Raw genomic sequence first — 14,090 nt, forward strand, 5'->3', positions numbered from 1 at the left:
AAGCAATCTGGTCCTGGACTTTGGTTTGTTGGGAGTTTTTAATCACAGTTTTTATTTCAGTGCTTGTGACTGGTCTGTTCATATTTTCTATTTCTTCATGGTTCCGTTTTAGCAGGTTGTACCTTTCTAAGAATTTGTCCATATCTTTTAGGTTGCCCATTTTATTGGCGTATCATTGCTTTTAGTAGTCTCTTACGATCCTTTGTATTTCTGTGGTGTCCACTGTAACTTCTCCTTTTTCATTTCTAGTTTTATTGATTTGAGCCCTCTCCCTTTTTTATTGATGAGCCTGGCTAAAGGTTTATACATTTTGTTTACCTTTTCAAAAAACCAGCTTTTAGTTTCATTGATATTTTCTATTTTTTTCTTTGTCTCTATTTCAATTCTTTCTGTTCTGATATTTATGATTTCTTTCCTTCTGCTAACTTTGGGTTTTGTTTGTTCTTCTTTCTCTAGTTGCTTTTGGTGTAAGGTTAGGTCGTTTATTTGGGATTTTTCTTGTTTCCTGAGGCAAGACTGTGTTGCTGTAAACTTCCCTCTTAGATCTGCTTTTGCTGCATTCCATACATTTCATTTTGGATTCATGTTTTCATTTTCATTTGTCTCCTGGTATTTTTTAATTTCGTCTTTAATTTCTTCAGTGATCCATTGGTTGTTCAGTAGCATATTATTTAGCCTCCACGTCTCTGTGTTTTTTACAGTTTTTTTTTCTTCTTTTAGTTGATTTCTAATCCTATAGCATTGTGGTCAGAAAAGATGCCTGATATGATTTCAATTTTCTTAAATTTACAGAGGCTTGCTTTATGGCCCAGTATGTGATCTATCCTGGAGAATGTTCCATGTGCACTTGAAAATAATGTGTATTCTGCTGCTTTTGGATGGAATGTTCTATAAGTATCAGTTAAGTCCATCTGGTCTAATGTGTCATTTAAGGCCTGTGTATTTCTTATTGATTTTCTGTCTGGATGATCTGTCCATTGGTGTAAGTGGGGTGATAAAGTCCCCTACAATTATTGTGTTACTGTTGATTTCTCCTCTATGGCTGTTAGCATTTGCCTTATATATTGAGGTGCTCCTATGTTGGGTGCATATATTTTTACAATTGTTATATCTTCTTCTTGGATTGATCCCTTGACCATTATGTAGTGTCCTTCCTTGTCTCTTGTAACAATCTTTACTTTGTCTGATATGAGTATTGCTACTCCAGCTTTCTTTTGATTTCCATGTGCATGGAATACCTTTTTCTGTCGCGTTGCTTTCAGTCTGTATGTGTCCCTAGATCTGAAGTGGGTCTCCTGTAGACAGCATAAATATAGGTCTTGTTATTGTATCCATTCAGCCAGTCTGTGTCTTTTCTTTGGAGCATTTAATCCATTTACATTTAAGGTAATTATCAATATGTATGTTTTATTGCCATTTTGTTAATTGTTTGGGATTTGTTTCTGTAGGTCTTTTTTCTTCCCTTCCTCATTTGTTCTCTTCTCTTGTGATTTGATGACTGTCTTTACTGTTGTGTTTGGATTCTTTTTTCTTTTTTGTGTGTATACCAATTGCAGATTTTTGATTTGCAGTTACCATGATGTTTTTTTTTTTTTTTTTCCTTGCGTTATGCGGGCCTCTCACTGTCGCGGCCTCCCCCATTTGCGGAGCACAGGCTCCGGACGCGCAGGCCCAGCGGCCACGGCCCACGGGCCCAGCCGCTCCGCGGCACGCGGGATCCTCCCGAAACGGGGCACGAACCCGCGCCTCCCGCATCGGCAGGCGGACTCTCAAGCACTGCGCCACCAGGGAAGCCCACCATGATGTTTTGATATAGCAGTCTGTATATGTACAAGATTGTTTTAAGTTGTTGGTCTCTTTATTTTAAATGCATTTCCAATATCCTGCATTTGTACTCTCCTCTTCTCACAATTGCTGGTTTTGATATCATATTTGTGTTTGGATGATTTCCTACCTTTACTGTACGTTTGCCTTTACCAGTGAGCTTTTGCATTCATAATTTTCTTGTTTCTAGTTGTGGCCTTTTCTTTTCTGTCTAGAGAATTTCCTTTAGCATTTGTTGTAAAGCTGATTTGGTGGTGCTAAATTCTCTTAGCATTTCCTTGTCTGTAAAGCTTTTGACTTCTCTGTTGAATCTGAACAAGAGCCTTGCTGGGTAGAGTATTCTTTGTTGTAGGTTTTTTCCTTTCATCACTTTAAATATATCATGCCACTCCCTTCTGGCCTGCACAGTTTCTGCTGAAAAATCAGCTGACAACCTTATGGGGATTCTCTTTTATGTTATTTGTTGCTTTTCCATTGTTGCTTTTAATATTTCTCTTGGTCTTTAATTTTTGTCAGTTTGATTAATATGTGTCTCAGCGCGTTCCTCCTTGGATTTATCCCTTATGGGACTCTGAGCTTCCTGGACATGTGTTACTGTTTCCTTTCCCATGTTAGGGAAGTTTTCAGCTATTATCTCTTCAAATATTTTCTCAGGCCCTTTCTCTATTCTCCTTCTGAGACCCCCTATAATATCAATTTGGCGCATTTAATGTAGTCCCAGAGGACTCTTAAACTGTCCTGGTTTCTTTTCATTCCTTTTTCCTTTGTTCTGTTCTGTAGCAGTGATTTCCACAATTCTGTCTTCCAGCTCAGTCATCTGTTCTTCTGCCTCATTCATTCTGCTACTGATTCCTTCTAGTGTATTTTTCATTTCAGTTATTATATTGTTCAACTCTTTGCTTGTTCTTTATATCCTCTAGCTCTTTGTTAAACATTTCTTGTATCTTCTTGATCTGTGCTTCCATTCTTTTTTTTTTTTTTTGTGGTACACGGGCCTCTCACCACTGTGGCCTCTCCCGTTGCGGAGCACAGGCTCTGGATGCACAGGCTCAGCGGCCATGGCTCACGTGCCCAGCCGCTCCGCAGAATGTGGGACCTTCCCAGACCAGGGCACGATCCCACGTCCCCGGCATCGGCAGGCGGACTCTCAACCACTGCGCCAGCAGGGAAGCCCTGTGCCTCCATTCTTTTTCCAAGATCTTGGGTCATCTTTACTATCATTACTCTGAATTCTTTTTCAGGTAGATTGCCTATCTCCACTTCACTTAGTTGTTCTTCTGAGGTTTTATCATGTTCCTTCGCCTGCAACATATTCCTCTACTGTCTCAGTTTGTCTAACTTTCTGTGTTTGCAGTTCAACATGTTGCAGGACTGTAGCTCCTCTTGCTTCTGGTGTCTGTTCCCTTGTGGGTGAGGCTGGTCTAAGAGGCTTGTGCAGGCTTCCTGATGGGAGGGACTGGGCCTGCCTACTGGTGGGGGGGTGGTGGGTGGAGCTGGGTCTTGTCCCTCTGGTAGTCAGGGTCATGACAAGGGGTGTGTTTAGAGGCGACTGTGGGCTCAGGAAGACTTTAAGCGGCCTGTCTGCTGATGTGTGGGGCTGTGCTCCCACCTTGTTGGTCATTTGAACCTGAGATGTCCCAGCACTGGCACCTACGTGCTGTTGGATGGAGCAGGTTTTGGCATCAAAATGGCGGCCTCCAGGATAGCTCGCACCAATGAGTACTCTCCAGTACCTCTGCGACCAGTGTCCTTGTCCTGCAGTGAGTCACAGCTGCCTCCCACCTCCCCAGGAGACCCTCCAAGACCAACAGTTAGGTCTGGCCCAGGCTCCTATGAAGTCACTGTTTTTTTCCCTGGGCCCTGGTGTGCACAAGACCTTGTGGGCACCCTCCAAGAGTGAAGTCTCTGTTTCCCTCAGTCCTGTGGCACTCTGGCAATCAAGCTCCACTGGCCTTCAAAGCCAAATGTTCTGGGGGCACCTCCCCTGATGCTGGACCCCTAGGCTGGGAAGCCTGACGTGGGGCTCAGAGCTCTCACTCCTATGGGAGAACCTCTGCGATATGATTATTTTCCAGTTTGTGGGTCGCCCGCCTGGGGGGTATGGGATTTGATTGTATTGTGAATGCTCCCCTCCCACTGTCTCATTTTGGCTTTGTCTTTGGAAGTCAAACATCTTTTTTTTTGTCAGTTCTAGTCTTTTTTGTTGATGTTTATTCAGCAGTTCATTGTCATTTTGGTGTTTTCTTGAGAAAACCTGAGGTGAGCTCAGGACCTTCTACTCCGCTCTCTTGTCCTTGGACCCCCTCATTGATCTTGCTTTATCTCCTAAGAGTCCCTAAAAAGGGCTTAGTGCAGCTTCACCCCAGACCTTTTTTTTTTTTTTTTTTTTTTTTTGCTGCGGGCCTCTCACTGTTGTGGCCTCTCCCATTGCAGAGCACAGGCTCCGGATGCACAGCCTCAGCGGCCGTGGCTCACGGGCCCAGCCGCTCCGCGGCATGTGGGATCCTCCCGGACTGGGGCATGAACCCGCATCCCCTGCATCGGCAGGCGGACTTTCAACCACTGCGCCATCAGGGAAGCCCCCCGCCTAGGCCTTTTTGATTCCTTCCTCCTTTGATATGTGGCCTTCTCTTGTGATCATTTATAGAACAGCTGCTACATTGAATTACAAGTTACCTGAGCTGGGTGCAATCCCTCACTGTACACATGTGGGGCCTTACAATCAAAGAGGGGAAGGGACTTCACTAAGATTACACAATTAGTGGCAGGCTTAGTCCTCCCAATTACATTCCTTGTATCTTGATGCTATGCTTTCATTTTAGGAGATCTAGTCAAGCATCTTTAACATCCCTGTCTCAAAGATGCAGGACAGAGGCTTGGGGAGGGTTTAATACCATGCCTATGATCGCACAGGTAATAAAAAATGAAAGGGAGCATTTAACCAGGAATGTTCCATTCTATTTTTTTTTCTCGGCTGTATTGTATTGGGAAAACCTACAAGAACAAATCAATGCTAAGAATCACTCATATCGGGCTTCCCTGGGGGCGCAGTGGTTGAGAGTCCGCCTGCCGATGCAGGGGACACCGGTTCGTGCCCCGGTCCGGGAAGATCCCACATGCCGCGGGAGCGGCTGGGCCCGTGAGCCATGACCGCTGAGCCTGCGCGTCCGGAGCCTGTGCTCCGCAACGGGAGAGGCAACAGTGAGAGGCCCGCGTACTGAAAAAAAAGAAAAAAGAATCACTCGTATCTTTTGAGCAAAACTCATCTCCCAAATACCTTGAAGTGTCCTTAGATACCTAAAAGGATGTATCTTGACATGTCCTTTGAACATGATTTGTAGCAAACTTTCTCCTTGAGAAAACGGACACAGCTCCGTGGAGATCTTTTTCTTGTCCATTCTCTAAGGGGTGTCATGTGACTGGATTACATGTTGTATGGCTGGAGTGCCCCAGGGGAGTGAAGTACTTGAACTGCTGCAGTGACTTATGCTGCCTGAATTGCACCCAGTGCCCTGATGTTTCACATAGTTGGGGAGATTTGTCACATGTTTATGCTATTTTGACAGTAGCTGAACTGAAATAATCCAGAGGCAAGCAATATTTTTGCTTCTCTAACTGGCATACCATGGGGCCCCTAGGGAGGTTCTCAATTAGTCATTAAATGGCTGGAATAAATGGCTTGGATGCCTCTGCTAATAGAAGTATGCAGCAGGGCCATTAGAGAATCTTGTCTGAACAGTGACAAGGTCATAGGAAAGCAGAGGGTGCTATCATTGATAAACTCTGGGCACCAGTGAACTACTTTATGCAGTGTCTGAATAAGAAGAAAACTAAAAGTTCATCTAATCCTAAACTCATTTTAAAGTTAAAGTAGACGAAGGGCTGAAGATAGTCTTCTCTCAGGTTACAAAGAACAGAGAATTCAGAACTTCTCTGACCCAGAGTTTGAGTCTGGTTCAAGCATTTGTACAGGCTAAGTAGGGTCAGGTGTAATTATTATTTACAAAGAGGTAACTGAGGCAGTCATGTGACAAATTGTACCCTCATAGGGTTTGCATACAGTTCTCCTGGCTTTTACATCTGTAGATACTATTGACTTCCTAACTCAACTGCCATACTCTACTTCGTTTTGGCTATAGCAAAACTCTGATTTTATTCATGTGGCCATATGCACAGTCCCAGATAACCAATCACAATTGGTGTGAACCAGTTATGACAATTCCACTGCCTTTCATCAGTCACTTACTCAGAGTTGAGCTGGCAATCCAGTTATAGCCAATGAGACGTTAGGAGAAGTCACTGGGGACTTCATGATGTTTGGAGCTGCAGCAGCCACCTTGTGACCACAAGGGGAGACACTGAATGCAAACTGAGGATGATAGAGCCACAGCACCAAGGGGACTAGAGTCCTTGATGACATTGTTTAGCTGGGTCCTCACACTTCTACACAGCCTGCTAATCTAACAGCAAATGACCTTAACACTTTAAGCCATTCATACTGTGACTTGCAGCTGCCCTTATTTTGAAGATATAAAAAAAAAAAAAATTTCCAATAATGGCTGAGACTTTGAAAAATAATTTATTCATTAATGGGCCAGTATGTTCCTCAAAAGCAGAGACTGCCAGGCCTTTCATTCTTGTATTTCCAAGGCTCAGGTCAGTGTCTGGTATTGTGTGGATGATCAGAAAATGTATAAAGCATATTTGACATGTATACTTACATAGACAAATACATTGCAGAGTAAAGTTTGGGGTGGATGTGACTAAACTTGAAAATTAGTCTTTGTAGAGAACCTAACATAAGCCAGCCCTTGTCCTAGTGAATTTCTCAGATCAGTGTGGTACTAAGGGCAAGATGATGTGAGCTGTCTACCCTGGGTGGGGGCAGTGAGGGGTGCATTATCCATAAGGATTATAAAACAATACTGAAAATGGACTGAAAAGTTGTTCTGCTCTTCATTATCACCATGAGCCAGAAATTCTAAACAATGTCTGTGATAAAATACTCCTCCCTGAGAAAAATCTTTTGTTAGTGTAAATTCTAAACAATTGTTGTGGTTACTACTGAGTTTCGATAATACCTCTGTGAGCTTTAAATTCATACTTTTTTTTATTACTTAACCTTTAATAAATGTTATATTCTACACAGAAGTTAATTTAGAGAACTCCCAATTATTCAGGCAGTCCTTGACAGGCACAGATCAGCTATGGGCACTGGTGTTGAGATTATGTTTGTGACAATTTGGAACCATTCCAGCTTGCACTAAGTGCAGTTCACATTTCTAGCACTTGTGGTATTACCTACCCTTATATTTAAATGGGTGATTCTGAATGAACATCAACAACATAGTGATTGAAAAAGATGAAGAAACAGAACTAGAGTTATTTCATTTCTAACATTCTGGGTGACCACTTGGAGAATTGATGTGCATCTAAAACTTAAAGCAGAGCAAAGGTACAAGGTATTATGTTCTTGGCTGTTCAGTACAAATTTTAGCTCATAAATGAATTTGAATTTTTATGTTGTGAATTTTTGGATGAGGTTAATTAGACATCAAAACTACTATGTACAAGCAGCCAGAATCAGCTTAATCAGTGTACCTTGAAACACTGTACTTTAAAATTAATTCTTGGTATTCAACATAGGGAAATTATGCAAAAGGTCATTAACTATATAATAACGTGATGTAAGAAAATGAGTATCTTGCATAGGAAAAAAGATGAAAATTTCAATGAAGAATGAAGAAGCAACAAAAGATGCTTGTCTTACATTGTTAGAAGAAATCAAAAGTACAAAAGGATGTTTGACTGCCTTGATCATTTTCTCAAAAAACTGGACACCTGTTTTAAAGCAATTGATCAAATAATGTCAATATTAGTTATCATGTAGCTATTTCCTTGAATTTTTTTTTTTTTTGACTGCACTGTGCAGCTTGTGGGATCTTAGTTCCCCAACCAGGGATTGAACCCAGGCCCTCGGCACTGAGATCATGGAGTCCTAACCGCTGGACTGCCAGGGAATTCCCCATTTCCTTGATTTTTTTTTTACAGAAGATTTTGCATAATATAAAACATTTTTGATAAATTTTCTGAAGAAGGTATTTTAGTTTGTTTTTTAAATTTCAGAGACATTTGAAAGCTGCTGGAATTGATCCCAAAGACAAAGACATAGCCTATATAATAATTTCTGGAATTCATTGTGGAATAGGGTTTTTATGAATTTGCCAAACTTATTCTATGTATAATATTTTTCTTAATTATGTGTGTATCACTCTATTCTTGTGAAAGAAACATTTTAATTAAAATAAATAAAAACAAAATTTTTTGTTCAGCTGTGAGAGAAGATAGGTCAATTATACTTCAGAAACAAACAAACAAACTCATAGAAAAAGAGATCAGATTTGTGGTTACCAGGGACAGGGGGTGGAGGGAGGGGGAATTAGCTGAAGGCAGTCAAAAGGAACAAACTTCCAGTTAAAAGATAAATAATACTAGGGATGTAATGTACAACATGAGAAATATAATTAACACTACTGTATGTTATATATGAAAGTTGTTAAGAGTAAATCCTAAGAGTTTTAATCATGATGAAAATTCTTTTTCTGTTTCTTTAATTTTGTATCTATATGACATGATGGATATTCACTAATTTATTGTGATAATCATTTCATGTTATATGTAAGTCAAATCATTATGCTGTATACCTTAAACTTATATAGTGCTGTATGTCAATCATATCTCTCAAACTAGAAGATTAATTAAAACAAATAATTTTTATCAACTATAAGGGAAGATAGATTGACAAGTCTGGCTATACTGTCTAATGAACATAAACAGGCAAAGAAGACCAAATTTGACAAAGTCATTGACACATGTGCACGAAGTACAAAAACAGAAACTATAATGTTATTATGTAAATGTAGGTGTAAGCTCTTTTCCCTTTTAAAAAACTACGTTAGTGTAATTAAAAACATTAATCCTTTAATTTTTTTGTTTTTTTTATAATGTAATTTTCTACTGATGAGATTATATATACATTCATAGAAAAAATTTACTGTCTGTATTTCTTTCCTTGCCACTATTATTATTCATTCATTTCATTATTATTACTGAAAATCATTTTGTCACTTAGAGGAGGGGGGTGCTCAAAATGATCTGTTTTCACGTGTCAGATGTGCTAGGCTCACCACGTTTAGCCAGGACTAAGAGAAGTCAGGTGTTCAGGGTCCCAAATTGAAGAACTATCATGAAGATGATCCTTTACGAGGATTCAGACGATTGCAATCCTTAGAGCCCACAGAACCCACCAATTCAGCCCATGCTTGAGCACAGCACGGGGTAGAGAGAACGTTGTGGTTGACTTCATGCGTATTCATAAATTTTACTTGAATATAAGTCAATCCTATTCTAAAGCCTTTCCCTTGCTTCACCCAAACAAATTTTTCCACGAAAAAATAAATATCAACTGTGAAACAGCCTATTTTTGTAAGCAAAAACATTATCTAATCCCCATTTATTATGATTCATACATATACAATGCACTTGATTATACTTTTTGGTAATGTTACATTTCTAGTAAAGTTTATTAAAAACAGAACTCTTTGAGAGATGCAAAGGGAATCACTATGAAAATCCACAATAAACTCCATACTGCCAGCCTCATTCCCCTAGTTAATGTCGTGCTTGAAGATATACACAGGAAAGGCGTATGGGGCCCCTTCTCATTTGTGTTATATTATATTCTGTTTCCATGGGAATACATTCTAAGGAGATGAAATCATGAAGGACTCTAGAAGGTGCTAATATCTCAGTGGGGCATAATAACCCACTGAAAATATCTACATCCACATAAAATATGTCAGAGGAGAATAATGAAAGTTGTGGGGAGGAGAGGGAGTGCGCACCATAGACATGGCAGACCAAGGTGCCACGCTAGCTTTCAAGCTGTATTTAATAACTGTGAGTCACATATAATACTAAAATACCACTGATTGTAATTTAGTTTGGTCAGGGCCAGTGTCCACCCTTTGAGCAACCAAACATCTCTCTGTTTCAATCCCTCTCTCTCTCTCCTGTAGATTTTCAACCCAATGGACTTTTTCATCATTTTTTCTATCATTGTCATTATTCTTCATCTTATCAAATTTATTTGTCAGTTATTGTGACATCAAGTGCCAAGCAATTTACAAAGATCATCCCATTTATATTTCAGAATGCACTTATCACGTGGGAATTACTTTTTTTTCCATTTTGCTGCTGAGGAAACTGAAAGCCAGGGAGAACAGCACAGCTGATAAGCAGGATTCAGGACTCCAACGCTGGTCCCCCTGATGTGTTTTTCTCTAAACCCCACTTCCTCACTGATGACCGGGATGCCCGAGGCTCCTAATTTATTTAGTTCAGACTTAGCAGCTTACAAACATCCTATGAAACAAGACAGTTTCTTGCAGGTATAACGGGAATCCTAGCTTTGCCTCAAGCTATCCCAGCACAAGATAATCAATTGGGAAGAACAAGCATTAACAGTCTTCTCTATAAATCAAATGCCATGATGGTTTTGGCTAAAAGAAAGTTCAAGATATGCATACCTAAGGAGAAGGCAGAAGAGGAAGGGAGAATACCATAGTGAAGGTATCTGAGAATGTTCCCTGCTGGGCCACACGAACTCACAGGTGACCCATGTGGAGAATGAGACTGGGGCACCAGCTGAAGGAGCTCTATTCATGAAGGACTCTGATACAAGGGTACAAGCTGGGCTGACCAGGGTACAAAATGTAAACCAGAGTGGGAGAAAGGACACTGGCTTAGCACTGCATGAAAAAAGTGTTGCAGTTTTAGTTAGGGTCAATTACCTGCAATAACAAATAGACTCAAAAATTATAATGACTCAAGCACAGAACAGTTTCTTGTTGTTTGTTTGCTTTTCGCTTTGCTTGTTTGTATGTTTTATTTGTGTGCGTGTGTGTGTGTGTGTGTGTGTGTGTGTGTGTGTACGTGCATGCATGTGAGCGCTCAGAAATAGTCCAAGGCAATTCTAGGTTGGCGGAATGACTCTGATCACAAGTCATTCAAAGATTTCAGGCTCTGTCACCTTCAACATGGTTCTCAAGGTCATCTCAGGGATGAACATCTAGCCAGATGGAGGAAAGAACATAGAGGACCGCTGTGGGAAATGCAGTACTGCTGGGTACTTACAGAGGAAAGGAATCGGGCTGGCGAACAGTTAGTAGACTCCAGAGAACTTATCCCCACAGTCCTGGGCAGCTTCAGGAACATCAGATAACAACTCAGATATCAGCATTCTCAAAGAGGATTCCAGTCCTTCCAATGGAAAAGCAGCCCCTTGTTGTGGCTTCACATTCAGCAAGAAAGGCCAGAGTTAATAGAAATCAATGACAAGAAGAAAGAAGGTGGTGCTGCCCTGAGAGAGCAGAGATCTCTGCTCAAGGCTCACAGGAAAGGAGGCTGAGCAGCAATAGCTATGGCAAGAGTCACAGATATCTAAAAGTTTAAATGTTTATTATTTTTAAATACCCAGACTCAAAGGAAGAAATAAAAAAGTAACAAAGGTTATTAATAACCATTCCACCTAGAGATGAAAATTATGAACATTTTGGTGAATACTCGTGTGCGCGCGCTCTCTCTCTATACAGTTGCAGTTGTCCCTCAGTATCTGTGCGGGATTGGTTCCAGGACCCCCGTGGATACCAAAATCTGTGGTTGCTCAAGTCCCCCACATAAAAAGCCATAGTATTGTACTTGCACATAACCTATGCACATCTTCCTGTACACTTTAAATCATGTCTTGACTTCCTATAATACCTAATACAATGTAAATGCTATGTAAATAGTTGCAGGCACATGGCAAATTCAAGTTTTGCTTTCTGAAAATTTCTGGATTTTTAAAAACTATTTTTGATCTGCGGTTTCGTTGAATCTATGGGTGGGGAACCCGTGGATACGGAGAGCCAGCTGTGTGTGTGTGTGTGTGTGTGTGTGTGTGTGTGTGTGTGTGTGTGTGTATATATATACACATATATACACACATATGTATTTTAAGATGATATATCATACTTCTGTATTTTAGCCTGCTTTTTTCACCTAACCACTAAAGATTCTTGCTCTTGCCTTCATAAATAAAATCTTAGTCTGTTTCACCTTTCTTTCTATTTATCTGTATCCTTTTTGCTTATAAATAAAGCTGCAACGAATATCTGTGTTCATATATATTGAGTCACTCATCTAATTTTTATATAGGAAAAATTACCAGACAAAACAATTGATTCATCACATCATTCATGCCTACATACTTTGGTGCATAACCTTAAGAGTGTACACATTTAAAAATTTGAAATATACTGCCAAATTTCTCTTAAGAAAATTGTACCCACCTACATTAGCAGTATATGAATCCTTGATCCTTATAGTTATCAGCCCTAGATATCTTTATTATTTTTAATATTTGCCAAAAAAGCAAAAATATTTTTAACATTTGCCAAAATTAAAATTTTTATTTTAATTTTTATTTCTTTGATTATTAGTAGTCATAATAATGACTTTGATTATGTGTAGTCTGCATCTATTCAAATGCTTATTGGCCATCCTACGCTTATTGTATTTGAGTATCTGACACTTCAGTGCCCTCCTCAGTTACTGTTTCTCTTCAGAAATGTTTTGCCATGCTAATTTTTATTTTAAATGAGCTTTAATTTAATTTAAAAAATTATCAAGATTGTGTTAAACACATAGGTTTGTTCAGTGAATAATGGCATCACTAGAGTGAGTATTTGCACAAGAACCAAGTGTAACTCTTCATTTATTCCTCCCTTTCTATGATCTTTGATGGAGTTTTACAGTTTTCTTCAGGTAAGTTCTGAACTTTTATTTTTTAAGTTTATTCCTAAATATTTTATGTATTAATCTGTATCTTGTATCAGAATGTTCACCATTGTATTTCTTACCCGATCCTTCTTTGTTAAATAAGAACTTTTTGAGTTTTATATATTCATTTTCTAACCTGCTACCTGATTGGTTTCTCTTTTTATATTTATGAGTTTTTAGTCGGTTTCTTGGGTTGTTATGAAGTTGGAAATTTGCATTTTTCTGTATTTATATCTCTTTATTTTCTTAACTATTTGCATGGCTGATTTTTCCAAAAGAGTGTGAAATAATAGTGGGGATAACAGTCATGCTTGCTTGTGTCTGACTTTAAAGGAAATGGCATCGTGTGTGAACGTTTGTTTGTATGTCTGTATGTGAATGAGTATGTAAATGTATGTTTATTATATGAAGAAAACAGCATCTTAATTCTGTTCCTCCTAGAATTTTAACAAGGAACAATCAATAAAAGTTTTTTCTTTTGTTTCTTTTTTTTTTTGCAGTACGCGGGCCTCTCACTGTTGTGGCCTCTCCCGTTGCGGAGCACAGGCTCCGGACGCGCAGGCTCAGCGGCCATGGCTCACGGGCCCAGCCGCTCCGCGGCACGTGGGATCTTCCCGGACCGGGGCACGAACCGGTGTCCCCTGCATCGGCAGGCGGACTCTCAGCCACTGCGCCACCAGGGAAGCCCCAATAAAAGTTTTTAAATGCCTTTTTAATATCCATCATGGTACGTACAGAAAGTAATTCTTGCAGCTACGTTTTGCATTTGACAGGGAGTTTCTAAGCAAAAATGGGGGAATCATGTTAGTTATATTGTAGTCATTGCCTGTAACAGGGAAGGACAAATCTTTAATTCTGTAAAGATGCATCTCCAAAATCTCAAGTTCAGCCATATACTATAGAAACAGCTTCAGTGTACTTTTTAAAAATGAATGATGACTACAAACTGCCTAAGGAGAACAAAATAATTGCCATGAGATTGAACAAAGGTCAGATAATTATGTGGAAAACCTGGAACCTCACTGCCCAAGGGGTTTGTAATATGAAACCAAAATAAAAATGCCCAATAGGCAGATAAGAGATGGGTCTACAGTTGCTTCATACCTTACAAAGAAAGCAAATAGCTGCTTTTTAAAATAGACTTTTTTAAATGGGATCCTTCAGGGGAATGAAGGAGTTGATCTTTAATGTCCCTTTCAGATCTGCTAGGGAAATGAGGGGCAACTAGAAGAAGAGGCTGCTAACAGCCACTGGAAAGAGCAAAGAATGTCAGAGACTTCAGAGGAGGAAGGGGTAGTTTTGTTGTGAACTCACTGAACTAAAAGGACCCACTTACCCAGTGGAGAGGGAGAACAGAGTTGTATTTTCTCCAGGAAGCCTTTCCC

The sequence above is a fragment of the Lipotes vexillifer genome, unplaced genomic scaffold, assembly GCF_000442215.2.
Source record: "Lipotes vexillifer unplaced genomic scaffold, Lipotes_vexillifer_v1.1 scaffold765, whole genome shotgun sequence".
Lineage (NCBI taxonomy): Eukaryota > Metazoa > Chordata > Mammalia > Artiodactyla > Lipotidae > Lipotes > Lipotes vexillifer.